This window comes from Saccoglossus kowalevskii, chromosome 2 (assembly GCF_978046115.1).
Source record: "Saccoglossus kowalevskii chromosome 2, keSacKowa6.1, whole genome shotgun sequence".
In the NCBI taxonomy this organism is placed as follows: Eukaryota; Metazoa; Hemichordata; class Enteropneusta; family Harrimaniidae; genus Saccoglossus; species Saccoglossus kowalevskii.
In genome coordinates this window covers 22,301,114-22,328,459 of record NC_140642.1, presented here as the reverse complement: position 1 = coordinate 22,328,459, position 27,346 = coordinate 22,301,114, and the positions used below count along the sequence as shown (strand labels likewise).

Here is a 27,346-nt window from a genome sequence, read left to right as displayed (position 1 = left end):
GAATGGCATCGTGGGAATCATCTGCATGTAGGTCACTCAAAATGCTTTGCGTACTCTTGAACGCTATTGGCTGATTCTACTACCAGCATCTTGTGGGTAATAGACGTTGCATTCTGCAAGCACTTAGTTATGCGTCCTTAAACTAGTTACAATAATACAGCGAATTTCAAATTACGAAATATCAGCCTTCAATAACCACTTCGAACGACACAGATTTAATAATGTGCTATCGTATTTGTTTTCAAAACACGATTACCGAAATTTTAGCATGTCGTAATGGCCGGTTAGCTCAGTTGGTTAGAGCGCGGTGCTAATAACGCTGAGGTCGTTGGTTCCATCCCCATATCGGCCAGTCTTTATTTTGTGTGTCTGTTGAACACCATTGGCGGCATTTGATTTCATCAACGTTTGGATACTGAAATTAAAAATACGCTGTTGCTCGAGTGTAAAATTGTGAGAGTGGTGCGACGAATGGCATCGTGGGAATCATCTGCATGTAGGTCACTCAAAATGCTTTGCGTACTCTTGAACGCTATTGGCTGATACTACTACCAGCATCTTGTGGGTAATAGACGTTGCATTCTCCAAGTACTTAGTTATGCGACCTTAAAATAGTTAGAATGAAACAGCGAATTTCAAATTACAAAACAACAGCCTTCAATAACCACTTCGAAACGCACAGATTTAATAATGTGCAATTGCATTTGTTTTCAAAACACGATTACTGAAATTTTGGCATGTCGTAATGGCCGGTTAGCTCATTTGTTTAGAGCACGCTGCTAATAACGCTGAGGTCGTGGGTTCGATCCCCATATCGGCCAGTCTTTATTTTACGGATCTGTTGAACACCATTGGCGGCATTCGGTTGCATCAACGTTTGGAAAATGAAATTTGAAATCCGCTGTTGCTCGAATGTAAAATTGTGAGAATAGTGCGACGAATGGCAACGTGGGAATCATCTGCATGTAGGTCACTCAAAATGCTTTGCGTTCTCTTGAACGCTATTGGCTTATTTTACTACCAGCATCTTGTGGGTAATAGACGTTGCATTCTGCAAGCACTTAGTTATGCGACCTTAAAATAGTTAGAATAAAACTCTGTATTTCAAATTATGTAACAACAGTCGTCAATAACCTTTTTGAAACGCAGAGATTTGATAATGTGCTATTGCATTTGTTTTCAAAATACGATTATAGAAATTCTAGCATGACATAATGGCCGGTTAGCTCAGTTGGTTAGAGCTCGGTGCTAATAACGCTGAGGGCGTGGGTTCGATCCCCATATCGGCCAGTCTTTATTTTGTGTGTCTGTTGAACACCATTGGCGGCATTTGATTGCATCAACGTTTGGATATTGAAATTTAAAATCCGCAGTTGCTCTAGTGTAAAATTGTGAGAATGGTGCGACGAATGGCATCGTGGGAATCATCTGCATGTAGGTCACTCAAAATGCTTTGCGTTCTCTTGAACGCTATTGGCTGATTTTACTACCAGCATCTTGTGGGTAATAGACGTTGCAATCTCCAAGCACTTAGTTATGCGACCTTAAAATAGTTAGAATGAAACAGCGAATTTTAAATTACAAAACAACAGCCTTCAATAACCACTTCGAACCGCACAGATTTAATAATATGCTATTGTATTTGTTTTCAAAACACGATTACCGAAATTATAGCATGACGTAACGGCCGGTTAGCTCATTTGTTTAGAGCGCGCTGCTAATAACGCTGACGTCGTGGGTTCGATCCCCATATCGGCCAGTCTTTATTTTGCGGATCTGTTGAACACCATTGGCGGCATTCGGTTGCATCAACGTTTGGAAAATGAAATTTGAAATCCGCTGTTGCTCGAATGTAAAATTGTGATAATAGTGTGACGAATGGCATCGTGGGAATCATCTGCATGTAGGTCACTCAAAATGCTTTGCATACTCTTGAACGCTATTGGCTGATTCTACTACCAGCATCTTGTGGGTAATAGACGTTGCATTCTGCAAGCACTTAGTTATGCGTCCTTAAACTAGTTAAAATAATACAGCGAATTTCAAATTACGAAATATCAGCCTTCAATAACCACTTCGAACGACACAGATTTAATAATGTGCTATCGTATTTGTTTTCAAAGCACTATTACCGAAATTTTAGCATTTCGTAATGGCCGGTTAGCTCAGTTGGTTAGAGGGCGGTGCTAATAACGCTGAGGTCGTTAGTTCGATCCCCATATCGGCCAGTCTTTATTTTGTGTGTCTGTTGAACACCAGTGGCGGCATTTGATTGCATCAACGTTTGGATATTGAAATTTAAAATACGCTGTTGCTCGAGTGTAAAATTGTTAGAATGGTGCGACGAATGGCATCGTGGAAATCATCTGCATGTAGGTCACTCAAAACGCTTTGCGTACTGTTGAACGCTATTGGCTGATTCTACTACCAGCATCTTGTGGGTAATAGACGTTGCATTCTGCAAGCACTTAGTTATGCGTCCTTAAACTAGTTACAATAATACAGCGAATTTCAAATTACGAAATATCAGCCTTCAATAACCACTTCGAACGACACAGATTTAATAATGTGCTATCGTATTTGTTTTCAAAACACGATTACCGAAATTTTAGCATGTCGTAATGGCCGGTTAGCTCAGTTGGTTAGAGCGCGGTGCTAATAACGCTGAGGTCGTTGGTTCGATCCCCATATCGGCCAGTCTTTATTTTGTGTGTCTGTTGAACACCATTGGCGGCATTTGATTGCATCAACGTTTGGATATTGAAATTAAAAATACGCTGTTGCTCGAGTGAAATATTGTGAGAGTGGTGCGACGAATGGCATCGTGGGAATCATCTGCATGTAGGTCACTCAAAATGCTTTGCGTACTCTTGAACGCTATTGGCTGATTCTACTACCAGCATCTTGTGGGTAATAGACGTTGCATTCTGCAAGCACTTAGTTATGCGACCTTGAAATAGTTAGAATAAAACAGCGAAATTCAAATTACGAAACAACAGTCTTCAATAAGCACTTCGAATCGCACAGATTTTATAATGTGCTATTGCATTTGTTTTCAAAATACGATTATAGAAATTCTAGCATGACGTAATGGCCGGTTAGCTCAGTTGGTTAGAGCGCGGTGCTAATAACGCTGAGGTCGTGGGTTCCATCCCCATATCTGCCAGTCTTTATTTTGTGTGTCTGTTGAACACCATTGGCGGCATCGGTTGCATCAACGTTTAGAAAATGAAATTTGAAATTCGATGTTGCTCGAATGTAAAATTGTGAGAATAGTGCGACGAATGGCATCATGGGAATCATCTGCATGTAGGTCACTCAAAATGCTTTGCGTTCTCTTGAACGCTATTGGCTGAATTTACTCCCAGCATTGTGTGGGTAATAGACGTTGCATTCTGCAAGCACTTAGTTATGCGTCCTTAAACTAGTTAAAATAATACAGCGAATTTCAAATTACGAAATATCAGCCTTCAATAACCACTTCGAACGACACAGATTTAATAATGTGCTATCGTATTTGTTTTCAAAGCACGATTACCGAAATTTTAGCATGTCGTAATGGCCGGTTAGCTCAGTTGGTTAGAGCGCGGTGCTAATAACGCTGAGGTCGTGGGTTCCATCCCCATATCGGCAAGTCTTTATTTTGTGTGTCTGTTGAACACCAGTGGCGGCATTTGATTGCATCAACGTTTGGATATTGAAATTTAAAATACGCTGTTGCTCGAGTGTAAAATTGTGAGAGTGGTGCGACGAATGGCATCGTGGGAATCATCTGCATGTAGGTCACTCAAAATGCTTTGCGTACTCTTGAACGCTATTGGCTGATTCTACTACCAGCATCTTGTGGGTAATAGACGTTGCATTCTCCAAGTACTTAGTTATGCGACCTTAAAATAGTTAGAATGAAACAGCGAATTTCAAATTACAAAACAATAGCCTTCAATAACCACTTCGAAACGCACAGATTTAATAATGTGCAATTGCATTTGTTTTCAAAACACGATTACTGAAATTTTGGCATGTCGTAATGGCCGGTTAGCTCAGTTGGTTAGAGCGCGGTGCTAATAACGCTGAGGTCGTGGGTTCGATCCCCATATCGGCCAGTCTTTATTTTGTGTGTCTGTTGAACACCAGTGGCGGCATTTGATTGCATCAACGTTTGGATATTGAAATTTAAAATCCGCTGTTGCTCTAGTGTAAAATTGTGAGAATGGTGCGTCGAATGGCATCTTGGGAATCATCTGCATGTAGGTCACTCAAAATGCTTTGCGTACTCTTGAACGCTATTGGCTGATTCTACTACCAGCATCTTGTGGGTAATAGACGTTGCATTCTGCAAGCACTTAGTTATGCGACCTTGAAATAGTTAGAATAAAACAGCGAAATTCAAATTACGAAACAACAGTCTTCAATAAGCACTTCGAATCGCACAAATTTTATAATGTGCTATTGCATTTGTTTTCAAAATACGATTATAGAAATTCTAGCATGACGTAATGGCCGGTTAGCTCAGTTGGTTAGAGCGCGGTGCTAATAACGCTGAGGTCGTGGGTTCGATTCCCATATCGGCCAGTCTTTATTTTGTGTGTCTGTTGAACACCATTGGCGGCATCGGTTGCATCAACGTTTAGAAAATGAAATTTGAAATCCGATGTTGCTCGAATGTAAAATTGTGAGAATAGTGCGACGAATGGCATCATGGGAATCATCTGCATGTAGGTCACTCAAAATGCTTTGCGTTCTCTTGAACGCTATTGGCTGAATTTACTCCCAGCATTTTGTGGGTAATAGACGTTGCATTCTGCAAGCACTTAGTTATGCGTCCTTAAACTAGTTAAAATAATACAGCGAATTTCAAATTACGAAATATCAGCCTTCAATAACCACTTCGAACGACACAGATTTAATAATGTGCTATCGTATTTGTTTTCAAAACACGATTACCGAAATTTTAGCATGTCGTAATGGCCGGTTAGCTCAGTTGGTTAGAGCGCGGTGCTAATAACGCTGAGGTCGTTGGTTCCATCCCCATATCGGCCAGTCTTTATTTTGTGTGTCTGTTGAACACCATTGGCGGCATTTGATTTCATCAACGTTTGGATATTGAAATTAAAAATACGCTGTTGCTCGAGTGTAAAATTGTGAGAGTGGTGCGACGAATGGCATCGTGGGAATCATCTGCATGTAGGTCACTCAAAATGCTTTGCGTACTCTTGAACGCTATTGGCTGATACTACTACCAGCATCTTGTGGGTAATAGACGTTGCATTCTCCAAGTACTTAGTTATGCGACCTTAAAATAGTTAGAATGAAACAGCGAATTTCAAATTACAAAACAACAGCCTTCAATAACCACTTCGAAACGCACAGATTTAATAATGTGCAATTGCATTTGTTTTCAAAACACGATTACTGAAATTTTGGCATGTCGTAATGGCCGGTTAGCTCATTTGTTTAGAGCGCGCTGCTAATAACGCTGAGGTCGTGGGTTCGATCCCCATATCGGCCAGTCTTTATTTTACGGATCTGTTGAACACCATTGGCGGCATTCGGTTGCATCAACGTTTGGAAAATGAAATTTGAAATCCGCTGTTGCTCGAATGTAAAATTGTGAGAATAGTGCGACGAATGGCAACGTGGGAATCATCTGCATGTAGGTCACTCAAAATGCTTTGCGTTCTCTTGAACGCTATTGGCTTATTTTACTACCAGCATCTTGTGGGTAATAGACGTTGCATTCTGCAAGCACTTAGTTATGCGACCTTAAAATAGTTAGAATAAAACTCTGTATTTCAAATTATGTAACAACAGTCGTCAATAACCTTTTTGAAACGCAGAGATTTGATAATGTGCTATTGCATTTGTTTTCAAAATACGATTATAGAAATTCTAGCATGACGTAATGGCCGGTTAGCTCAGTTGGTTAGAGCGCGGTGCTAATAACGCTGAGGGCGTGGGTTCGATCCCCATATCGGCCAGTCTTTATTTTTTGTGTCTGTTGAACACCATTGGCGGCATTTGATTGCATCAACGTTTGGATATTGAAATTTAAAATCCGCAGTTGCTCTAGTGTAAAATTGTGAGAATGGTGCGACGAATGGCATCGTGGGAATCATCTGCATGTAGGTCACTCAAAATGCTTTGCGTTCTCTTGAAAGCTATTGGCTGATTTTACTACCAGTATCTTGTGGGTAATAGACGTTGCATTCTCCAAGCACTTAGTTATGCGACCTTAAAATAGTTAGAATGAAACAGCGAATTTTAAATTACAAAACAACAGCCTTCAATAACCACTTCGAAACGCACAGATTTAATAATGTGCAATTGCATTTGTTTTCAAAACACGATTACTGAAATTTTGGCATGTCGTAATGGCCGGTTAGCTCAGTTGGTTAGAGCGCGGTGCTAATAACGCTGTGGTCGTGGGTTCGATCCCCATATCGGCCAGTCTTTATTTTGTGTGTCTGTTGAACACCAGTGGCGGCATTTGATTGCATCAACGTTTGGATATTGAAAATTAAAATACGCTGTTGCTCGAGTGTAAAATTGTGAGAATGGTGCGACGAATGGCATCGTGGAAATCATCTGCATGTAGGTCACTCAAAACGCTTTGCGTACTCTTGAACGCTATTGGCTGATTCTACTACCAGCATCTTGTGGGTAATAGACGTTGCATTCTGCAAGCACTTAGTTATGCGTCCTTAAACTAGTTACAATAATACAGCGAATTTCAAATTACGAAATATCAGCCTTCAATAACCACTTCGAACGACACAGATTTAATAATGTGCTATCGTATTTGTTTTCAAAACACGATTACCGAAATTGTAGCATGTCGTAATGGCCGGTTAGCTCAGTTGGTTAGAGCGCGGTGCTAATAACGCTGAGGTCGTTGGTTCGATCCCCATATCGGCCTGTCTTTATTTTGTGTGTCTGTTGAACACCATTGGCGGCATTTGATTGCATCAACGTTTGGATATTGAAATTAAAAATACGCTGTTGCTCGAGTGTAATATTGTGAGAGTGGTGCGACGAATGGCATCGTGGGAATCATCTGCATGTAGGTCACTCAAAATGCTTTGCGTACTCTTGAACGCTATTGGCTGATTCTACTACCAGCATCTTGTGGGTAATAGACGTTGCATTCTGCAAGCACTTAGTTATGCGACCTTAAAATAGTTAGAATAAAACTCTGTATTTCAAATTATGTAACAACAGTCGTCAATAACCTTTTTGAAACGCAGAGATTTGATAATGTGCTATTGCATTTGTTTTCAAAATACGATTATAGAAATTCTAGCATGAGGTAATGGACGGTTAGCTCAGTTGGTTAGAGCGCGGTGATAATAACGCTGAGGGCGTGGGTTCGATCCCCATATCGGCCAGTCTTTATTTTGTGTGTCTGTTGAACACCATTGGCGGCATTTGATTGTATCAACGTTTGGATATTGAAATTTAAAATCCGCTGTTGCTCTAGTGTAAAATTGTGAGAATGGTGCGACGAATGGCATCTTGGGAATCATCTGCATGTAGGTCACTCAAAATGCTTTGCGTACTCTTGAACGCTATTGGCTGATTCTACTACCAGCATCTTGTGGGTAATAGACGTTGCATTCTGCAAGCACTTAGTTATGCGACCTTGAAATAGTTAGAATAAAACAGCGAAATTCAAATTACGAAACAACAGTCTTCAATAAGCACTTCGAATCGCACAAATTTTATAATGTGCTATTGCATTTGTTTTCAAAATACGATTATAGAAATTCTAGCATGACGTAATGGCCGGTTAGCTCAGTTGGTTAGAGCGCGGTGCTAATAACGCTGAGGTCGTGGGTTCGATTCCCATATCGGCCAGTCTTTATTTTGTGTGTCTGTTGAACACCATTGGCGGCATCGGTTGCATCAACGTTTAGAAAATGAAATTTGAAATCCGATGTTGCTCGAATGTAAAATTGTGAGAATAGTGCGACGAATGGCATCATGGGAATCATCTGCATGTAGGTCACTCAAAATGCTTTGCGTTCTCTTGAACGCTATTGGCTGAATTTACTCCCAGCATTTTGTGGGTAATAGACGTTGCATTCTGCAAGCACTTAGTTATGCGTCCTTAAACTAGTTAAAATAATACAGCGAATTTCAAATTACGAAATATCAGCCTTCAATAACCACTTCGAACGACACAGATTTAATAATGTGCTATCGTATTTGTTTTCAAAGCACGATTACCGAAATTTTAGCATGTCGTAATGGCCGGTTAGCTCAGTTGGTTAGAGCGCGGTGCTAATAACGCTGAGGTCGTGGGTTCCATCCCCATATCGGCAAGTCTTTATTTTGCGTGTCTGTTGAACACCAGTGGCGGCATTTGATTGCATCAACGTTTGGATATTGAAATTTAAAATACGCTGTTGCTCGAGTGTAAAATTGTGAGAATGGTGCGACGAATGGCATCGTGGAAATCATCTGCATGTAGGTCACTCAAAATGCTTTGCGTACTCTTGAACGCTATTGGCTGATTCTACTACCAGCATCTTGTGGGTAATAGACGTTGCATTCTGCAAGCACTTAGTTATGCGTCCTTAAACTAGTTACAATAATACAGCGAATTTCAAATTACGAAATATCAGCCTTCAATAACCACTTCGAACGACACAGATTTAATAATGTGCTATCGTATTTGTTTTCAAAACACGATTACCGAAATTATAGCATGACGTAACGGCCGGTTAGCTCATTTGTTTAGAGCGCGCTGCTAATAACGCTGACGTCGTGGGTTCGATCCCCATATCGGCCAGTCTTTATTTTGCGGATCTGTTGAACACCATTGGCGGCATTCGGTTGCATCAACGTTTGGAAAATGAAATTTGAAATCCGCTGTTGCTCGAATGTAAAATTGTGATAATAGTGCGATGAATGGCATCGTGGGAATCATCTGCATGTAGGTCACTCAAAATGCTTTGCGTACTCTTGAACGCTATTGGCTGATTCTACTACCTGCATCTTGTGTGTAATAGACGTTGCATTCTGCAAGCACTTAGTTATGCGACCTTGACATAGTTAGAATAAAACAGCGAAATTCAAATTACGAAACAACAGTCTTCAATAAGCACTTCGAATCGCACAGATTTTATAATGTGCTATTGGATTTGTTTTCAAAACACGATTACCGAAATTTGAGCATGTCACAATGGCCGGTTAGCTCAGTTGGTTAGAGCGCGGTGCTACTAACGCTGAGGTCGTGGGTTCGATCCCCATATCGGCCAGTCTTTATTTTGTGTGTCTGTTGAACACCATTGGCGGCATTTGGTTGCATCAACGTTTGGATATTGAAATTTAAAATCCGCTGTTGCTCGAGTGTAAAATTGTGAGAATAGTGCGACGAATGGCATCGTGGGAATCATCTGCATGTAGGTCACTCAAAATGCTTTGCGTTCTCTTGAACGCTATTGGCTTATTTTACTACCAGCATCTTGTGGGTAATAGACGTTGCATTCTGCAAGCACTTAGTTATGCGACCTTAAAATAGTTAGAATAAAACTCTGTATTTCAAATTATGTAACAACAGTCGTCAATAACCTTTTTGAAACGCAGAGATTTGATAATGTGCTACTGCATTTGTTTTCAAAATACGATTATAGAAATTCTAGCATGACGTAATGGCCGGTTAGCTCAGTTGGTTAGAGCGCGGTGCTAATAACGCTGAGGTCGTGGGTTCGATCCCCATATCGGCCAGTCTTTATTTTGTGTGTCTGTAGAACACCATTGGCGGCATTTCATTGCATCAACGTTTGGATATTGAAATTTAAAATCCGCAGTTGCTCTAGTGTAAAATTGTGAGAATGGTGCGACGAATGGCATCGTGGGAATCATCTGCATGTAGGTCACTCAAAATGCTTTGCGTTCTCTTGAACGCTATTGGCTTATTTTACTACCTGCATCTTGTGGGTAATAGACGTTGCATTCTCCAAGCACTTAGTTATGCGACCTTAAAATAGTTAGAATGAAACAGCGAATTTTAAAATACAGAACAACAGCCTTCAAAAACCACTTCGAACCGCACAGATTTAATAATATGCTATTGTATTTGTTTTCAAAACACGATTACCGAAATTATAGCATGTCGTAATGGCCGGTTAGCTCAGTTGGTTAGAGCGCGGTGCTAATAACGCTGAGGTCGTTGGTTCCATCCCCATATCGGCCAGTCTTTATTTTGTGTGTCTGTTGAACACCATTGGCGGCATTTGATTTCATCAACGTTTGGATACTGAAATTAAAAATACGCTGTTGCTCGAGTGTAAAATTGTGAGAGTGGTGCGACGAATGGCATCGTGGGAATCATCTGCATGTAGGTCACTCAAAATGCTTTGCGTACTCTTGAACGCTATTGGCTGATTCTACTACCAGCATCTTGTGGGTAATAGACGTTGCATTCTGCAAGCACTTAGTTATGCGTCCTTAAACTAGTTACAATAATACAGCGAATTTCAAATTACGAAATATCAGCCTTCAATAACCACTTCGAACGACACAGATTTAATAATGTGCTATCGTATTTGTTTTCAAAACACGATTACCGAAATTTTAGCATGTCGTAATGGCCGGTTAGCTCAGTTGGTTAGAGCGCGGTGCTAATAACGCTGAGGTCGTTGGTTCCATCCCCATATCGGCCAGTCTTTATTTTGTGTGTCTGTTGAACACCATTGGCGGCATTTGATTTCATCAACGTTTGGATACTGAAATTAAAAATACGCTGTTGCTCGAGTGTAAAATTGTGAGAGTGGTGCGATGAATGGCATCGTGGGAATCATCTGCATGTAGGTCACTCAAAATGCTTTGCGTACTCTTGAACGCTATTGGCTGATACTACTACCAGCATCTTGTGGGTAATAGACGTTGCATTCTCCAAGTACTTAGTTATGCGACCTTAAAATAGTTAGAATGAAACAGCGAATTTCAAATTACAAAACAACAGCCTTCAATAACCACTTCGAAACGCACAGATTTAATAATGTGCAATTGCATTTGTTTTCAAAACACGATTACTGAAATTTTGGCATGTCGTAATGGCCGGTTAGCTCATTTGTTTAGAGCACGCTGCTAATAACGCTGAGGTCGTGGGTTCGATCCCCATATCGGCCAGTCTTTAATTTACGGATCTGTTGAACACCATTGGTGGCATTCGGTTGCATCAACGTTTGGAAAATGAAATTTGAAATCCGCTGTTGCTCGAATGTAAAATTGTGAGAATAGTGCGACGAATGGCAACGTGGGAATCATCTGCATGTAGGTCACTCAAAATGCTTTGCGTTCTCTTGAACGCTATTGGCTTATTTTACTACCAGCATCTTGTGGGTAATAGACGTTGCATTCTGCAAGCACTTAGTTATGCGACCTTAAAATAGTTAGAATAAAACTCTGTATTTCAAATTATGTAACAACAGTCGTCAATAACCTTTTTGAAACGCAGAGATTTGATAATGTGCTATTGCATTTGTTTTCAAAATACGATTATAGAAATTCTAGCATGACATAATGGCCGGTTAGCTCAGTTGGTTAGAGCTCGGTGCTAATAACGCTGAGGGCGTGGGTTCGATCCCCATATCGGCCAGTCTTTATTTTGTGTGTCTGTTGAACTCCATTGGCGGCATTTGATTGCATCAACGTTTGGATATTGAAATTTAAAATCCGCAGTTGCTCTAGTGTAAAATTGTGAGAATGGTGCGACGAATGGCATCGTGGGAATCATCTGCATGTAGGTCACTCAAAATGCTTTGCGTTCTCTTGAACGCTATTGGCTGATTTTACTACCAGAATCTTGTGGGTAATAGACGTTGCATTCTCCAAGCACTTAGTTATGCGACCTTAAAATAGTTAGAATGAAACAGCGAATTTTAAATTACAAAACAACAGCCTTCAATAACCACTTCGAACCGCACAGATTTAATAATATGCTATTGTATTTGTTTTCAAAACACGATTACCGAAATTATAGCATGACGTAACGGCCGGTTAGCTCATTTGTTTAGAGCGCGCTGCTAATAACGCTGACGTCGTGGGTTCGATCCCCATATCGGCCAGTCTTTATTTTGCGGATCTGTTGAACACCATTGGCGGCATTCGGTTGCATCAACGTTTGGAAAATGAAATTTGAAATCCGCTGTTGCTCGAATGTAAAATTGTGATAATAGTGCGACGAATGGCATCGTGGGAATCATCTGCATGTAGGTCACTCAAAATGCTTTGCGTACTCTTGAACGCTATTGGCTGATTCTACTACCTGCATCTTGTGTGTAATAGACGTTGCATTCTGCAAGCACTTAGTTATGCGACCTTGAAATAGTTAGAATAAAACAGCGAAATTCAAATTACGAAACAACAGTCTTCAATAAGCACTTCGAATCGCACAGATTTTATAATGTGCTATTGGATTTGTTTTCAAAACACGATTACCGAAATTTGAGCATGTCACAATGGCCGGTTAGCTCAGTTGGTTAGAGCGCGGTGCTAATAACGCTGAGGTCGTGGGTTCGATCCCCATATCGGCCAGTCTTTATTTTGTGTGTCTGTTGAACACCATTGGCGGCATTTGGTTGCATCAACGTTTGGATATTGAAATTTAAAATCCGCTGTTGCTCGAGTGTAAAATTGTGAGAATAGTGCGACGAATGGCATCGTGGGAATCATCTGCATGTAGGTCACTCAAAATGCTTTGCGTTCTCTTGAACGCTATTGGCTTATTTTACTACCAGCATCTTGTGGGTAATAGACGTTGCATTCTGCAAGCACTTAGTTATGCGACCTTAAAATAGTTAGAATAAAACTCTGTATTTCAAATTATGTAACAACAGTCGTCAATAACCTTTTTGAAACGCAGAGATTTGATAATGTGCTACTGCATTTGTTTTCAAAATACGATTATAGAAATTCTAGCATGACGTAATGGCCGGTTAGCTCAGTTGGTTAGAGCGCGGTGCTAATAACGCTGAGGTCGTGGGTTCGATCCCCATATCGGCCAGTCTTTATTTTGTGTGTCTGTTGAACACCATTGGCGGCATTTCATTGCATCAACGTTTGGATATTGAAATTTAAAATCCGCAGTTGCTCTAGTGTAAAATTGTGAGAATGGTGCGACGAATGGCATCGTGGGAATCATCTGCATGTAGGTCACTCCAAATGCTTTGCGTTCTCTTGAACGCTATTGGCTTATTTTACTACCAGCATCTTGTGGGTAATAGACGTTGCATTCTCCAAGCACTTAGTTATGCGACCTTAAAATAGTTAGAATGAAACAGCGAATTTTAAATTACAGAACAACAGCCTTCAAAAACCACTTCGAACCGCACAGATTTAATAATATGCTATTGTATTTGTTTTCAAAACACGATTACCGAAATTATAGCATGTCGTAATGGCCGGTTAGCTCAGTTGGTTAGAGCGCGGTGCTAATAACGCTGAGGTCGTGGGTTCGATCCCCATATCGGCCAGTCTTTATTTTGTGTGTCTGTTGAACACCATTGGCGGCATTTGATTGCATCAACGTTTGGATATTGAAATTTAAAATACGCTGTTGCTCGAGTGTAAAATTGTGAGAATGGTGCGACGAATGGCATCGTGGGAATCATCTGCATGTAGGTCACTCAAAATGCTTTGCATACTCTTGAACGCTATTGGCTGATTCTACTACCAGCATCTTGTGGGTAATAGACGTTGCATTCTGCAAGCACTTAGTTATGCGTCCTTAAACTAGTTAAAATAATACAGCGAATTTCAAATTACGAAATATCAGCCTTCAATAACCACTTCGAACGACACAGATTTAATAATGTGCTATCGTATTTGTTTTCAAAGCACTATTACCGAAATTTTAGCATTTCGTAATGGCCGGTTAGCTCAGTTGGTTAGAGGGCGGTGCTAATAACGCTGAGGTCGTTAGTTCGATCCCCATATCGGCCAGTCTTTATTTTGTGTGTCTGTTGAACACCAGTGGCGGCATTTGATTGCATCAACGTTTGGATATTGAAATTTAAAATACGCTGTTGCTCGAGTGTAAAATTGTTAGAATGGTGCGACGAATGGCATCGTGGAAATCATCTGCATGTAGGTCACTCAAAATGCTTTGCGTTCTCTTGAACGCTATTGGCTTATTTTACTACCAGCATCTTGTGGGTAATAGACGTTGCATTCTCCAAGCACTTAGTTATGCGACCTTAAAATAGTTAGAATGAAACAGCGAATTTTAAATTACAGAACAACAGCCTTCAAAAACCACTTCGAACCGCACAGATTTAATAATATGCTATTGTATTTGTTTTCAAAACACGATTACCGAAATTATAGCATGTCGTAATGGCCGGTTAGCTCAGTTGGTTAGAGCGCGGTGCTAATAACGCTGAGGTCGTTGGTTCCATCCCCATATCGGCCAGTCTTTATTTTGTGTGTCTGTTGAACACCATTGGCGGCATTTGATTTCATCAACGTTTGGATACTGAAATTAAAAATACGCTGTTGCTCGAGTGTAAAATTGTGAGAGTGGTGCGACGAATGGCATCGTGGGAATCATCTGCATGTAGGTCACTCAAAATGCTTTGCGTACTCTTGAACGCTATTGGCTGATTCTACTACCAGCATCTTGTGGGTAATAGACGTTGCATTCTGCAAGCACTTAGTTATGCGTCCTTAAACTAGTTACAATAATACAGCGAATTTCAAATTACGAAATATCAGCCTTCAATAACCACTTCGAACGACACAGATTTAATAATGTGCTATCGTATTTGTTTTCAAAACACGATTACCGAAATTTTAGCATGTCGTAATGGCCGGTTAGCTCAGTTGGTTAGAGCGCGGTGCTAATAACGCTGAGGTCGTTGGTTCCATCCCCATATCGGCCAGTCTTTATTTTGTGTGTCTGTTGAACACCATTGGCGGCATTTGATTTCATCAACGTTTGGATACTGAAATTAAAAATACGCTGTTGCTCGAGTGTAAAATTGTGAGAGTGGTGCGACGAATGGCATCGTGGGAATCATCTGCATGTAGGTCACTCAAAATGCTTTGCGTACTCTTGAACGCTATTGGCTGATACTACTACCAGCATCTTGTGGGTAATAGACGTTGCATTCTCCAAGTACTTAGTTATGCGACCTTAAAATAGTTAGAATGAAACAGCGAATTTCAAATTACAAAACAACAGCCTTCAATAACCACTTCGAAACGCACAGATTTAATAATGTGCAATTGCATTTGTTTTCAAAACACGATTACTGAAATTTTGGCATGTCGTAATGGCCGGTTAGCTCATTTGTTTAGAGCACGCTGCTAATAACGCTGAGGTCGTGGGTTCGATCCCCATATCGGCCAGTCTTTATTTTACGGATCTGTTGAACACCATTGGCGGCATTCGGTTGCATCAACGTTTGGAAAATGAAATTTGAAATCCGCTGTTGCTCGAATGTAAAATTGTGAGAATAGTGCGACGAATGGCAACGTGGGAATCATCTGCATGTAGGTCACTCAAAATGCTTTGCGTTCTCTTGAACGCTATTGGCTTATTTTACTACCAGCATCTTGTGGGTAATAGACGTTGCATTCTGCAAGCACTTAGTTATGCGACCTTAAAATAGTTAGAATAAAACTCTGTATTTCAAATTATGTAACAACAGTCGTCAATAACCTTTTTGAAACGCAGAGATTTGATAATGTGCTATTGCATTTGTTTTCAAAATACGATTATAGAAATTCTAGCATGACATAATGGCCGGTTAGCTCAGTTGGTTAGAGCTCGGTGCTAATAACGCTGAGGGCGTGGGTTCGATCCCCATATCGGCCAGTCTTTATTTTGTGTGTCTGTTGAACACCATTGGCGGCATTTGATTGCATCAACGTTTGGATATTGAAATTTAAAATCCGCAGTTGCTCTAGTGTAAAATTGTGAGAATGGTGCGACGAATGGCATCGTGGGAATCATCTGCATGTAGGTCACTCAAAATGCTTTGCGTTCTCTTGAACGCTATTGGCTGATTTTACTACCAGAATCTTGTGGGTAATAGACGTTGCATTCTCCAAGCACTTAGTTATGCGACCTTAAAATAGTTAGAATGAAACAGCGAATTTTAAATTACAAAACAACAGCCTTCAATAACCACTTCGAACCGCACAGATTTAATAATATGCTATTGTATTTGTTTTCAAAACACGATTACCGAAATTATAGCATGACGTAACGGCCGGTTAGCTCATTTGTTTAGAGCGCGCTGCTAATAACGCTGACGTCGTGGGTTCGATCCCCATATCGGCCAGTCTTTATTTTGCGGATCTGTTGAACACCATTGGCGGCATTCGGTTGCATCAACGTTTGGAAAATGAAATTTGAAATCCGCTGTTGCTCGAATGTAAAATTGTGATAATAGTGCGACGAATGGCATCGTGGGAATCATCTGCATGTAGGTCACTCAAAATGCTTTGCGTACTCTTGAACGCTATTGGCTGATTCTACTACCTGCATCTTGTGTGTAATAGACGTTGCATTCTGCAAGCACTTAGTTATGCGACCTTGAAATAGTTAGAATAAAACAGCGAAATTCAAATTACGAAACAACAGTCTTCAATAAGCACTTCGAATCGCACAGATTTTATAATGTGCTATTGGATTTGTTTTCAAAACACGATTACCGAAATTTGAGCATGTCACAATGGCCGGTTAGCTCAGTTGGTTAGAGCGCGGTGCTAATAACGCTGAGGTCGTGGGTTCGATCCCCATATCGGCCAGTCTTTATTTTGTGTGTCTGTTGAACACCATTGGCGGCATTTGGTTGCATCAACGTTTGGATATTGAAATTTAAAATCCGCTGTTGCTCGAGTGTAAAATTGTGAGAATAGTGCGACGAATGGCATCGTGGGAATCATCTGCATGTAGGTCACTCAAAATGCTTTGCGTTCTCTTGAACGCTATTGGCTTATTTTACTACCAGCATCTTGTGGGTAATAGACGTTGCATTCTGCAAGCACTTAGTTATGCGACCTTAAAATAGTTAGAATAAAACTCTGTATTTCAAATTATGTAACAACAGTCGTCAATAACCTTTTTGAAACGCAGAGATTTGATAATGTGCTACTGCATTTGTTTTCAAAATACGATTATAGAAATTCTAGCATGACGTAATGGCCGGTTAGCTCAGTTGGTTAGAGCGCGGTGCTAATAACGCTGAGGTCGTGGGTTCGATCCCCATATCGGCCAGTCTTTATTTTGTGTGTCTGTTGAACACCATTGGCGGCATTTCATTGCATCAACGTTTGGATATTGAAATTTAAAATCCGCAGTTGCTCTAGTGTAAAATTGTGAGAATGGTGCGACGAATGGCATCGTGGGAATCATCTGCATGTAGGTCACTCAAAATGCTTTGCGTTCTCTTGAACGCTATTGGCTTATTTTACTACCAGCATCTTGTGGGTAATAGACGTTGCATTCTGCAAGCACTTAGTTATGCGACCTTAAAATAGTTAGAATGAAACAGCGAATTTTAAATTACAGAACAACAGCCTTCAAAAACCACTTCGAACCGCACAGATTTAATAATATGCTATTGTATTTGTTTTCAAAACACGATTACCGAAATTATAGCATGTCGTAATGGCCGGTTAGCTCAGTTGGTTAGAGCGCGGTGCTAATAACGCTGAGGTCGTGGGTTCGATCCCCATATCGGCCAGTCTTTATTTTGTGTGTCTGTTGAACACCATTGGCGGCATTTGATTGCATCAACGTTTGGATATTGAAATTTAAAATACGCTGTTGCTCGAGTGTAAAATTGTGAGAATGGTGCGACGAATGGCATCGTGGGAATCATCTGCATGTAGGTCACTCAAAATGCTTTGCATACTCTTGAACGCTATTGGCTGATTCTACTACCAGCATCTTGTGGGTAATAGACGTTGCATTCTGCAAGCACTTAGTTATGCGTCCTTAAACTAGTTAAAATAATACAGCGAATTTCAAATTACGAAATATCAGCCTTCAATAACCACTTCGAACGACACAGATTTAATAATGTGCTATCGTATTTGTTTTCAAAGCACTATTACCGAAATTTTAGCATTTCGTAATGGCCGGTTAGCTCAGTTGGTTAGAGGGCGGTGCTAATAACGCTGAGGTCGTTAGTTCGATCCCCATATCGGCCAGTCTTTATTTTGTGTGTCTGTTGAACACCAGTGGCGGCATTTGATTGCATCAACGTTTGGATATTGAAATTTAAAATACGCTGTTGCTCGAGTGTAAAATTGTTAGAATGGTGCGACGAATGGCATCGTGGAAATCATCTGCATGTAGGTCACTCAAAACGCTTTGCGTACTGTTGAACGCTATTGGCTGATTCTACTACCAGCATCTTGTGGGTAATAGACGTTGCATTCTGCAAGCACTTAGTTATGCGTCCTTAAACTAGTTACAATAATACAGCGAATTTCAAATTACGAAATATCAGCCTTCAATAACCACTTCGAACGACACAGATTTAATAATGTGCTATCGTATTTGTTTTCAAAACACGATTACCGAAATTTTAGCATGTCGTAATGGCCGGTTAGCTCAGTTGGTTAGAGCGCGGTGCTAATAACGCTGAGGTCGTTGGTTCGATCCCCATATCGGCCAGTCTTTATTTTGTGTGTCTGTTGAACACCATTGGCGGCATTTGATTGCATCAACGTTTGGATATTGAAATTAAAAATACGCTGTTGCTCGAGTGAAATATTGTGAGAGTGGTGCGACGAATGGCATCGTGGGAATCATCTGCATGTAGGTCACTCAAAATGCTATGCGTACTCTTGAACGCTATTGGCTGATTCTACTACCAGCATCTTGTGGGTAATAGACGTTGCATTCTGCAAGCACTTAGTTATGCGACCTTGAAATAGTTAGAATAAAACAGCGAAATTCAAATTACGAAACAACAGTCTTCAATAAGCACTTCGAATCGCACAGATTTTATAATGTGCTATTGCATTTGTTTTCAAAATACGATTATAGAAATTCTAGCATGACGTAATGGCCGGTTAGCTCAGTTGGTTAGAGCGCGGTGCTAATAACGCTGAGGTCGTGGGTTCCATCCCCATATCTGCCAGTCTTTATTTTGTGTGTCTGTTGAACACCATTGGCGGCATCGGTTGCATCAACGTTTAGAAAATGAAATTTGAAATTCGATGTTGCTCGAATGTAAAATTGTGAGAATAGTGCGACGAATGGCATCATGGGAATCATCTGCATGTAGGTCACTCAAAATGCTTTGCGTTCTCTTGAACGCTATTGGCTGAATTTACTCCCAGCATTGTGTGGGTAATAGACGTTGCATTCTGCAAGCACTTAGTTATGCGTCCTTAAACTAGTTAAAATAATACAGCGAATTTCAAATTACGAAATATCAGCCTTCAATAACCACTTCGAACGACACAGATTTAATAATGTGCTATCGTATTTGTTTTCAAAGCACGATTACCGAAATTTTAGCATGTCGTAATGGCCGGTTAGCTCAGTTGGTTAGAGCGCGGTGCTAATAACGCTGAGGTCGTGGGTTCCATCCCCATATCGGCAAGTCTTTATTTTGTGTGTCTGTTGAACACCAGTGGCGGCATTTGATTGCATCAACGTTTGGATATTGAAATTTAAAATACGCTGTTGCTCGAGTGTAAAATTGTGAGAGTGGTGCGACGAATGGCATCGTGGGAATCATCTGCATGTAGGTCACTCAAAATGCTTTGCGTACTCTTGAACGCTATTGGCTGATTCTACTACCAGCATCTTGTGGGTAATAGACGTTGCATTCTCCAAGTACTTAGTTATGCGACCTTAAAATAGTTAGAATGAAACAGCGAATTTCAAATTACAAAACAATAGCCTTCAATAACCACTTCGAAACGCACAGATTTAATAATGTGCAATTGCATTTGTTTTCAAAACACGATTACTGAAATTTTGGCATGTCGTAATGGCCGGTTAGCTCAGTTGGTTAGAGCGCGGTGCTAATAACGCTGAGGTCGTGGGTTCGATCCCCATATCGGCCAGTCTTTATTTTGTGTGTCTGTTGAACACCAGTGGCGGCATTTGATTGCATCAACGTTTGGATATTGAAATTTAAAATACGCTGTTGCTCGAGTGTAAAATTGTGAGAATGGTGCGACGAATGGCATCGTGGAAATCATCTGCATGTAGGTCACTCAAAACGCTTTGCATACTCTTGAACGCTATTGGCTGATTCTACTACCAGCATCTTGTGGGTAATAGACGTTGCATTCTGCAAGCACTTAGTTATGCGTCCTTAAACTAGTTACAATAATACAGCGAATTTCAAATTACGAAATATCAGCCTTCAATAACCACTTCGAACGACACAGATTTAATAATGTGCTATCGTATTTGTTTTCAAAACACGATTACCGAAATTGTAGCATGTCGTAATGGCCGGTTAGCTCAGTTGGTTAGAGCGCGGTGCTAATAACGCTGAGGTCGTTGGTTCGATCCCCATATCGGCCTGTCTTTATTTTGTGTGTCTGTTGAACACCATTGGCGGCATTTGATTGCATCAACGTTTGGATATTGAAATTAAAAATACGCTGTTGCTCGAGTGTAATATTGTGAGAGTGGTGCGACGAATGGCATCGTGGGAATCATCTGCATGTAGGTCACTCAAAATGCTTTGCGTACTCTTGAACGCTATTGGCTGATTCTACTACCAGCATCTTGTGGGTAATAGACGTTGCATTCTGCAAGCACTTAGTTATGCGACCTTAAAATAGTTAGAATAAAACTCTGTATTTCAAATTATGTAACAACAGTCGTCAATAACCTTTTTGAAACGCAGAGATTTGATAATGTGCTATTGCATTTGTTTTCAAAATACGATTATAGAAATTCTAGCATGACGTAATGGCCGGTTAGCTCAGTTGGTTAGAGCGCGGTGATAATAACGCTGAGGGCGTGGGTTCGATCCCCATATCGGCCAGTCTTTATTTTAGCGTGTCTGTTGAACACCATTGGCGGCATTTGATTGCATCAACGTTTGGATATTGAAATTTAAAATCCGCTGTTGCTCTAGTGTAAAATTGTGAGAATGGTGCGACGAATGGCATCTTGGGAATCATCTGCATGTAGGTCACTCAAAATGCTTTGCGTACTCTTGAACGCTATTGGCTGATTCTACTACCAGCATCTTGTGGGTAATAGACGTTGCATTCTGCAAGCACTTAGTTATGCGACCTTGAAATAGTTAGAATAAAACAGCGAAATTCAAATTACGAAACAACAGTCTTCAATAAGCACTTCGAATCGCACAAATTTTATAATGTGCTATTGCATTTGTTTTCAAAATACGATTATAGAAATTCTAGCATGACGTAATGGCCGGTTAGCTCAGTTGGTTAGAGCGCGGTGCTAATAACGCTGAGGTCGTGGGTTCGATCCCCATATCGGCCAGTCTTTATTCTGTGTGTCTGTTGAACACCATTGGCGGCGTCGGTTGCATCAACGTTTAGAAAATGAAATTTGAAATCCGATGTTGCTCGAATGTAAAATTGTGAGAATAGTGCGACGAATGGCATCATGGGAATCATCTGCATGTAGGTCACTCAAAATGCTTTGCGTTCTCTTGAACGCTATTGGCTGAATTTACTCCCAGCATTTTGTGGGTAATAGACGTTGCATTCTGCAAGCACTTAGTTATGCGTCCTTAAACTAGTTAAAATAATACAGCGAATTTCAAATTACGAAATATCAGCCTTCAATAACCACTTCGAACGACACAGATTTAATAATGTGCTATCGTATTTGTTTTCAAAGCACGATTACCGAAATTTTAGCATGTCGTAATGGCCGGTTAGCTCAGTTGGTTAGAGCGCGGTGCTAATAACGCTGAGGTCGTGGGTTCCATCCCCATATCGGCAAGTCTTTATTTTGCGTGTCTGTTGAACACCAGTGGCGGCATTTGATTGCATCAACGTTTGGATATTGAAATTTAAAATACGCTGTTGCTCGAGTGTAAAATTGTGAGAATGGTGCGACGAATGGCATCGTGGAAATCATCTGCATGTAGGTCACTCAAAATGCTTTGCGTACTCTTGAACGCTATTGGCTGATTCTACTACCAGCATCTTGTGGGTAATAGACGTTGCATTCTGCAAGCACTTAGTTATGCGTCCTTAAACTAGTTACAATAATACAGCGAATTTCAAATTACGAAATATCAGCCTTCAATAACCACTTCGAACGACACAGATTTAATAATGTGCTATCGTATTTGTTTTCAAAGCACGATTACCGAAATTTTAGCATGTCGTAATGGCCGGTTAGCTCAGTTGGTTAGAGCGCGGTGCTAATAACGCTGAGGTCGTGGGTTCCATCCCCATATCGGCAAGTCTTTATTTTGTGTGTCTGTTGAACACCAGTGGCGGCATTTGATTGCATCAACGTTTGGATATTGAAATTTAAAATACGCTGTTGCTCGAGTGTAAAATTGTAAGAGTGGTGCGACGAATGGCATCGTGGGAATCATCTGCATGTAGGTCACTCAAAATGCTTTGCGTACTCTTGAACGCTATTGGCTGATTCTACTACCAGCATCTTGTGGGTAATAGACGTTGCATTCTCCAAGTACTTAGTTATGCGACCTTAAAATAGTTAGAATGAAACAGCGAATTTCAAATTACAAAACAATAGCCTTCAATAACCACTTCGAAACGCACAGATTTAATAATGTGCAATTGCATTTGTTTTCAAAACACGATTACTGAAATTTTGGCATGTCGTAATGGCCGGTTAGCTCAGTTGGTTAGAGCGCGGTGCTAATAACGCTGAGGTCGTGGGTTCGATCCCCATATCGGCCAGTCTTTATTTTGTGTGTCTGTTGAACACCAGTGGCGGCATTTGATTGCATCAACGTTTGGATATTGAAATTTAAAATACGCTGTTGCTCGAGTGTAAAATTGTGAGAATGGTGCGACGAATGGCATCGTGGAAATCATCTGCATGTAGGTCACTCAAAACGCTTTGCGTACTCTTGAACGCTATTGGCTGATTCTACTACCAGCATCTTGTGGGTAATAGACGTTGCATTCTGCAAGCACTTAGTTATGCGTCCTTAAACTAGTTACAATAATACAGCGAATTTCAAATTACGAAATATCAGCCTTCAATAACCACTTCGAACGACACAGATTTAATAATGTGCTATCGTATTTGTTTTCAAAACACGATTACCGAAATTGTAGCATGTCGTAATGGCCGGTTAGCTCAGTTGGTTAGAGCGCGGTGCTAATAACGCTGAGGTCGTTGGTTCGATCCCCATATCGGCCTGTCTTTATTTTGTGTGTCTGTTGAACACCATTGGCGGCATTTGATTGCATCAACGTTTGGATATTGAAATTAAAAATACGCTGTTGCTCGAGTGTAATATTGTGAGAGTGGTGCGACGAATGGCATCGTGGGAATCATCTGCATGTAGGTCACTCAAAATGCTTTGCGTACTCTTGAACGCTATTGGCTGATTCTACTACCAGCATCTTGTGGGTAATAGACGTTGCATTCTGCAAGCACTTAGTTATGCGACCTTAAAATAGTTAGAATAAAACTCTGTATTTCAAATTATGTAACAACAGTCGTCAATAACCTTTTTGAAACGCAGAGATTTGATAATGTGCTATTGCATTTGTTTTCAAAATACGATTATAGAAATTCTAGCATGACGTAATGGCCGGTTAGCTCAGTTGGTTAGAGCGCGGTGCTAATAACGCTGAGGTCGTGTGTTCGATCCCCATATCGGCCAGTCTTTATTCTGTGTGTCTGTTGAACACCATTGGCGGCGTCGGTTGCATCAACGTTTAGAAAATGAATTTTGAAATCCGATGTTGCTCGAATGTAAAATTGTGAGAATAGTGCGACGAATGGCATCATGGGAATCATCTGCATGTAGGTCACTCAAAATGCTTTGCGTTCTCTTGAACGCTATTGGCTGAATTTACTCCCAGCATTTTGTGGGTAATAGACGTTGCATTCTGCAAGCACTTAGTTATGCGTCCTTAAACTAGTTAAAATAATACAGCGAATTTCAAATTACGAAATATCAGCCTTCAATAACCACTTCGAACGACACAGATTTAATAATGTGCTATCGTATTTGTTTTCAAAGCACGATTACCGAAATTTTAGCATGTCGTAATGGCCGGTTAGCTCAGTTGGTTAGAGCGCGGTGCTAATAACGCTGAGGTCGTGGGTTCCATCCCCATATCGGCAAGTCTTTATTTTGCGTGTCTGTTGAACACCAGTGGCGGCATTTGATTGCATCAACGTTTGGATATTGAAATTTAAAATACGCTGTTGCTCGAGTGTAAAATTGTGAGAATGGTGCGACGAATGGCATCGTGGAAATCATCTGCATGTAGGTCACTCAAAATGCTTTGCGTACTCTTGAACGCTATTGGCTGATTCTACTACCAGCATCTTGTGGGTAATAGACGTTGCATTCTGCAAGCACTTAGTTATGCGTCCTTAAACTAGTTACAATAATACAGCGAATTTCAAATTACGAAATATCAGCCTTCAATAACCACTTCGAACGACACAGATTTAATAATGTGCTATCGTATTTGTTTTCAAAACACGATTACCGAAATTTTAGCATGTCGTAATGGCCGGTTAGCTCAGTTGGTTAGAGCGCGGTGCTAATAACGCTGAGGTCGTTGGTTCCATCCCCATATCGGCCAGTCTTTATTTTGTGTGTCTGTTGAACACCATTGGCGGCATTTGATTTCATCAACGTTTGGATACTGAAATTAAAAATACGCTGTTGCTCGAGTGTAAAATTGTGAGAGTGGTGCGACGAATGGCATCGTGGGAATCATCTGCATGTAGGTCACTCAAAATGCTTTGCGTACTCTTGAACGCTATTGGCTGATACTACAACCAGCATCTTGTGGGTAATAGACGTTGCATTCTCCAAGTACTTAGTTATGCGACGTTAAAATAGTTAGAATGAAACAGCGAATTTCAAATTACAAAACAACAGCCTTCAATAACCACTTCGAAACGCACAGATTTAATAATGTGCAATTGCATTTGTTTTCAAAACACGATTACTGAAATTTTGGCATGTCGTAATGGCCGGTTAGCTCATTTGTTTAGAGCGCGCTGCTAATAACGCTGAGGTCGTGGGTTCGATCCCCATATCGGCCAGTCTTTATTTTACGGATCTGTTGAACACCATTGGCGGCATTCGGTTGCATCAACGTTTGGAAAATGAAATTTGAAATCCGCTGTTGCTCGAATGTAAAATTGTGAGAATAGTGCGACGAATGGCAACGTGGGAATCATCTGCATGTAGGTCACTCAAAATGCTTTGCGTTCTCTTGAACGCTATTGGCTTATTTTACTACCAGCATCTTGTGGGTAATAGACGTTGCATTCTGCAAGCACTTAGTTATGCGACCTTAAAATAGTTAGAATAAAACTCTGTATTTCAAATTATGTAACAACAGTCGTCAATAACCTTTTTGAAACGCAGAGATTTGATAATGTGCTATTGCATTTGTTTTCAAAATACGATTATAGAAATTCTAGCATGACGTAACGGCCGGTTAGCTCAGTTGGTTAGAGCGCGGTGCTAATAACGCTGAGGGCGTGGGTTCGATCCCCATATCGGCCAGTCTTTATTTTGTGTGTCTGTTGAACACCATTGGCGGCATTTGATTGCATCAACGTTTGGATATTGAAATTTAAAATCCGCAGTTGCTCTAGTGTAAAATTGTGAGAATGGTGCGACGAATGGCATCGTGGGAATCATCTGCATGTAGGTCACTCAAAATGCTTTGCGTTCTCTTGAACGCTATTGGCTGATTTTACTACCAGAATCTTGTGGGTAATAGACGTTGCATTCTCCAAGCACTTAGTTATGCGACCTTAAAATAGTTAGAATGAAACAGCGAATTTTAAATTACAAAACAACAGCCTTCAATAACCACTTCGAACCGCACAGATTTAATAATATGCTATTGTATTTGTTTTCAAAACACGATTACCGAAATTATAGCATGACGTAACGGCCGGTTAGCTCATTTGTTTAGAGCGCGCTGCTAATAACGCTGACGTCGTGGGTTCGATCCCCATATCGGCCAGTCTTTATTTTGCGGATCTGTTGAACACCATTGGCGGCATTCGGTTGCATCAACGTTTGGAAAATGAAATTTGAAATCCGCTGTTGCTCGAATGTAAAATTGTGATAATAGTGCGACGAATGGCATCGTGGGAATCATCTGCATGTAGGTCACTCAAAATGCTTTGCGTACTCTTGAACGCTATTGGCTGATTCTACTACCTGCATCTTGTGTGTAATAGACGTTGCATTCTGCAAGCACTTAGTTATGCGACCTTGAAATAGTTAGAATAAAACAGCGAAATTCAAATTACGAAACAACAGTCTTCAATAAGCACTTCGAATCGCACAGATTTTATAATGTGCTATTGGATTTGTTTTCAAAACACGATTACCGAAATTTGAGCATGTCACAATGGCCGGTTAGCTCAGTTGGTTAGAGCGCGGTGCTAATAACGCTGAGGTCGTGGGTTCGATCCCCATATCGGCCAGTCTTTATTTTGTGTGTCTGTTGAACACCATTGGCGGCATTTGGTTGCATCAACGTTTGGATATTGAAATTTAAAATCCGCTGTTGCTCGAGTGTAAAATTGTGAGAATAGTGCGACGAATGGCATCGTGGGAATCATCTGCATGTAGGTCACTCAAAATGCTTTGCGTTCTCTTGAACGCTATTGGCTTATTTTACTACCAGCATCTTGTGGGTAATAGACGTTGCATTCTGCAAGCACTTAGTTATGCGACCTTAAAATAGTTAGAATAAAACTCTGTATTTCAAATTATGTAACAACAGTCGTCAATAACCTTTTTGAAACGCAGAGATTTGATAATGTGCTACTGCATTTGTTTTCAAAATACGATTATAGAAATTCTAGCATTACGTAATGGCCGGTTAGCTCAGTTGGTTAGAGCGCGGTGCTAATAACGCTGAGGTCGTGGGTTCGATCCCCATATCGGCCAGTCTTTATTTTGTGTGTCTGTTGAACACCATTGGCGGCATTTCATTGCATCAACGTTTCGATATTGAAATTTAAAATCCGCAGTTGCTCTCGTGTAAAATTGTGAGAATGGTGCGACGAATGGCATCGTGGGAATCATCTGCATGTAGGTCACTCAAAATGCTTTGCGTACTCTTGAACGCTATTGGCTGATTCTACTACCAGCATCTTGTGGGTAATAGACGTTGCATTCTGCAAGCACTTAGTTATGCGACCTTGAAATAGTTA

General features: G+C 40.6%; 23 non-coding genes across 23 annotated transcripts; all 23 read left to right on the top strand.

Moving 5' to 3' along the window:
• Positions 1 to 1,216: 1,216 nt before the first annotated feature.
• TRNAI-AAU (transfer RNA isoleucine (anticodon AAU)) lies at positions 1,217 to 1,290 on the top strand. The gene has a single exon. It is a non-coding gene; the product is annotated as a tRNA-Ile (tRNA).
• A 2,739-nt stretch (positions 1,291 to 4,029) lies between these two features.
• On the top strand, positions 4,030 to 4,103 carry TRNAI-AAU (transfer RNA isoleucine (anticodon AAU)). The gene has a single exon. It is a non-coding gene; the product is annotated as a tRNA-Ile (tRNA).
• A 395-nt stretch (positions 4,104 to 4,498) lies between these two features.
• Positions 4,499 to 4,572, top strand: TRNAI-AAU (transfer RNA isoleucine (anticodon AAU)). The gene has a single exon. It is a non-coding gene; the product is annotated as a tRNA-Ile (tRNA).
• A 1,332-nt stretch (positions 4,573 to 5,904) lies between these two features.
• On the top strand, positions 5,905 to 5,978 carry TRNAI-AAU (transfer RNA isoleucine (anticodon AAU)). The gene has a single exon. It is a non-coding gene; the product is annotated as a tRNA-Ile (tRNA).
• Positions 5,979 to 6,373: 395 nt separating this feature from the next.
• On the top strand, positions 6,374 to 6,447 carry TRNAI-AAU (transfer RNA isoleucine (anticodon AAU)). The gene has a single exon. It is a non-coding gene; the product is annotated as a tRNA-Ile (tRNA).
• Positions 6,448 to 7,780: 1,333 nt separating this feature from the next.
• Positions 7,781 to 7,854, top strand: TRNAI-AAU (transfer RNA isoleucine (anticodon AAU)). Its single transcript has one exon. It is a non-coding gene; the product is annotated as a tRNA-Ile (tRNA).
• A 1,332-nt stretch (positions 7,855 to 9,186) lies between these two features.
• Positions 9,187 to 9,260, top strand: TRNAS-ACU (transfer RNA serine (anticodon ACU)). Its single transcript has one exon. It is a non-coding gene; the product is annotated as a tRNA-Ser (tRNA).
• Positions 9,261 to 9,655: 395 nt separating this feature from the next.
• On the top strand, positions 9,656 to 9,729 carry TRNAI-AAU (transfer RNA isoleucine (anticodon AAU)). Its single transcript has one exon. It is a non-coding gene; the product is annotated as a tRNA-Ile (tRNA).
• Positions 9,730 to 11,531: 1,802 nt separating this feature from the next.
• TRNAI-AAU (transfer RNA isoleucine (anticodon AAU)) lies at positions 11,532 to 11,605 on the top strand. Its single transcript has one exon. It is a non-coding gene; the product is annotated as a tRNA-Ile (tRNA).
• Positions 11,606 to 12,469: 864 nt separating this feature from the next.
• TRNAI-AAU (transfer RNA isoleucine (anticodon AAU)) lies at positions 12,470 to 12,543 on the top strand. Its single transcript has one exon. It is a non-coding gene; the product is annotated as a tRNA-Ile (tRNA).
• A 395-nt stretch (positions 12,544 to 12,938) lies between these two features.
• TRNAI-AAU (transfer RNA isoleucine (anticodon AAU)) lies at positions 12,939 to 13,012 on the top strand. Its single transcript has one exon. It is a non-coding gene; the product is annotated as a tRNA-Ile (tRNA).
• A 395-nt stretch (positions 13,013 to 13,407) lies between these two features.
• On the top strand, positions 13,408 to 13,481 carry TRNAI-AAU (transfer RNA isoleucine (anticodon AAU)). Its single transcript has one exon. It is a non-coding gene; the product is annotated as a tRNA-Ile (tRNA).
• Positions 13,482 to 15,752: 2,271 nt separating this feature from the next.
• On the top strand, positions 15,753 to 15,826 carry TRNAI-AAU (transfer RNA isoleucine (anticodon AAU)). The gene has a single exon. It is a non-coding gene; the product is annotated as a tRNA-Ile (tRNA).
• Positions 15,827 to 16,690: 864 nt separating this feature from the next.
• On the top strand, positions 16,691 to 16,764 carry TRNAI-AAU (transfer RNA isoleucine (anticodon AAU)). Its single transcript has one exon. It is a non-coding gene; the product is annotated as a tRNA-Ile (tRNA).
• Positions 16,765 to 17,159: 395 nt separating this feature from the next.
• Positions 17,160 to 17,233, top strand: TRNAI-AAU (transfer RNA isoleucine (anticodon AAU)). Its single transcript has one exon. It is a non-coding gene; the product is annotated as a tRNA-Ile (tRNA).
• A 395-nt stretch (positions 17,234 to 17,628) lies between these two features.
• On the top strand, positions 17,629 to 17,702 carry TRNAI-AAU (transfer RNA isoleucine (anticodon AAU)). Its single transcript has one exon. It is a non-coding gene; the product is annotated as a tRNA-Ile (tRNA).
• A 2,270-nt stretch (positions 17,703 to 19,972) lies between these two features.
• Positions 19,973 to 20,046, top strand: TRNAI-AAU (transfer RNA isoleucine (anticodon AAU)). Its single transcript has one exon. It is a non-coding gene; the product is annotated as a tRNA-Ile (tRNA).
• An 864-nt stretch (positions 20,047 to 20,910) lies between these two features.
• On the top strand, positions 20,911 to 20,984 carry TRNAI-AAU (transfer RNA isoleucine (anticodon AAU)). The gene has a single exon. It is a non-coding gene; the product is annotated as a tRNA-Ile (tRNA).
• Positions 20,985 to 21,380: 396 nt separating this feature from the next.
• On the top strand, positions 21,381 to 21,454 carry TRNAI-AAU (transfer RNA isoleucine (anticodon AAU)). The gene has a single exon. It is a non-coding gene; the product is annotated as a tRNA-Ile (tRNA).
• Positions 21,455 to 22,786: 1,332 nt separating this feature from the next.
• On the top strand, positions 22,787 to 22,860 carry TRNAI-AAU (transfer RNA isoleucine (anticodon AAU)). Its single transcript has one exon. It is a non-coding gene; the product is annotated as a tRNA-Ile (tRNA).
• A 2,739-nt stretch (positions 22,861 to 25,599) lies between these two features.
• Positions 25,600 to 25,673, top strand: TRNAI-AAU (transfer RNA isoleucine (anticodon AAU)). The gene has a single exon. It is a non-coding gene; the product is annotated as a tRNA-Ile (tRNA).
• An 864-nt stretch (positions 25,674 to 26,537) lies between these two features.
• TRNAI-AAU (transfer RNA isoleucine (anticodon AAU)) lies at positions 26,538 to 26,611 on the top strand. The gene has a single exon. It is a non-coding gene; the product is annotated as a tRNA-Ile (tRNA).
• A 395-nt stretch (positions 26,612 to 27,006) lies between these two features.
• On the top strand, positions 27,007 to 27,080 carry TRNAI-AAU (transfer RNA isoleucine (anticodon AAU)). Its single transcript has one exon. It is a non-coding gene; the product is annotated as a tRNA-Ile (tRNA).
• Positions 27,081 to 27,346: the final 266 nt, after the last annotated feature.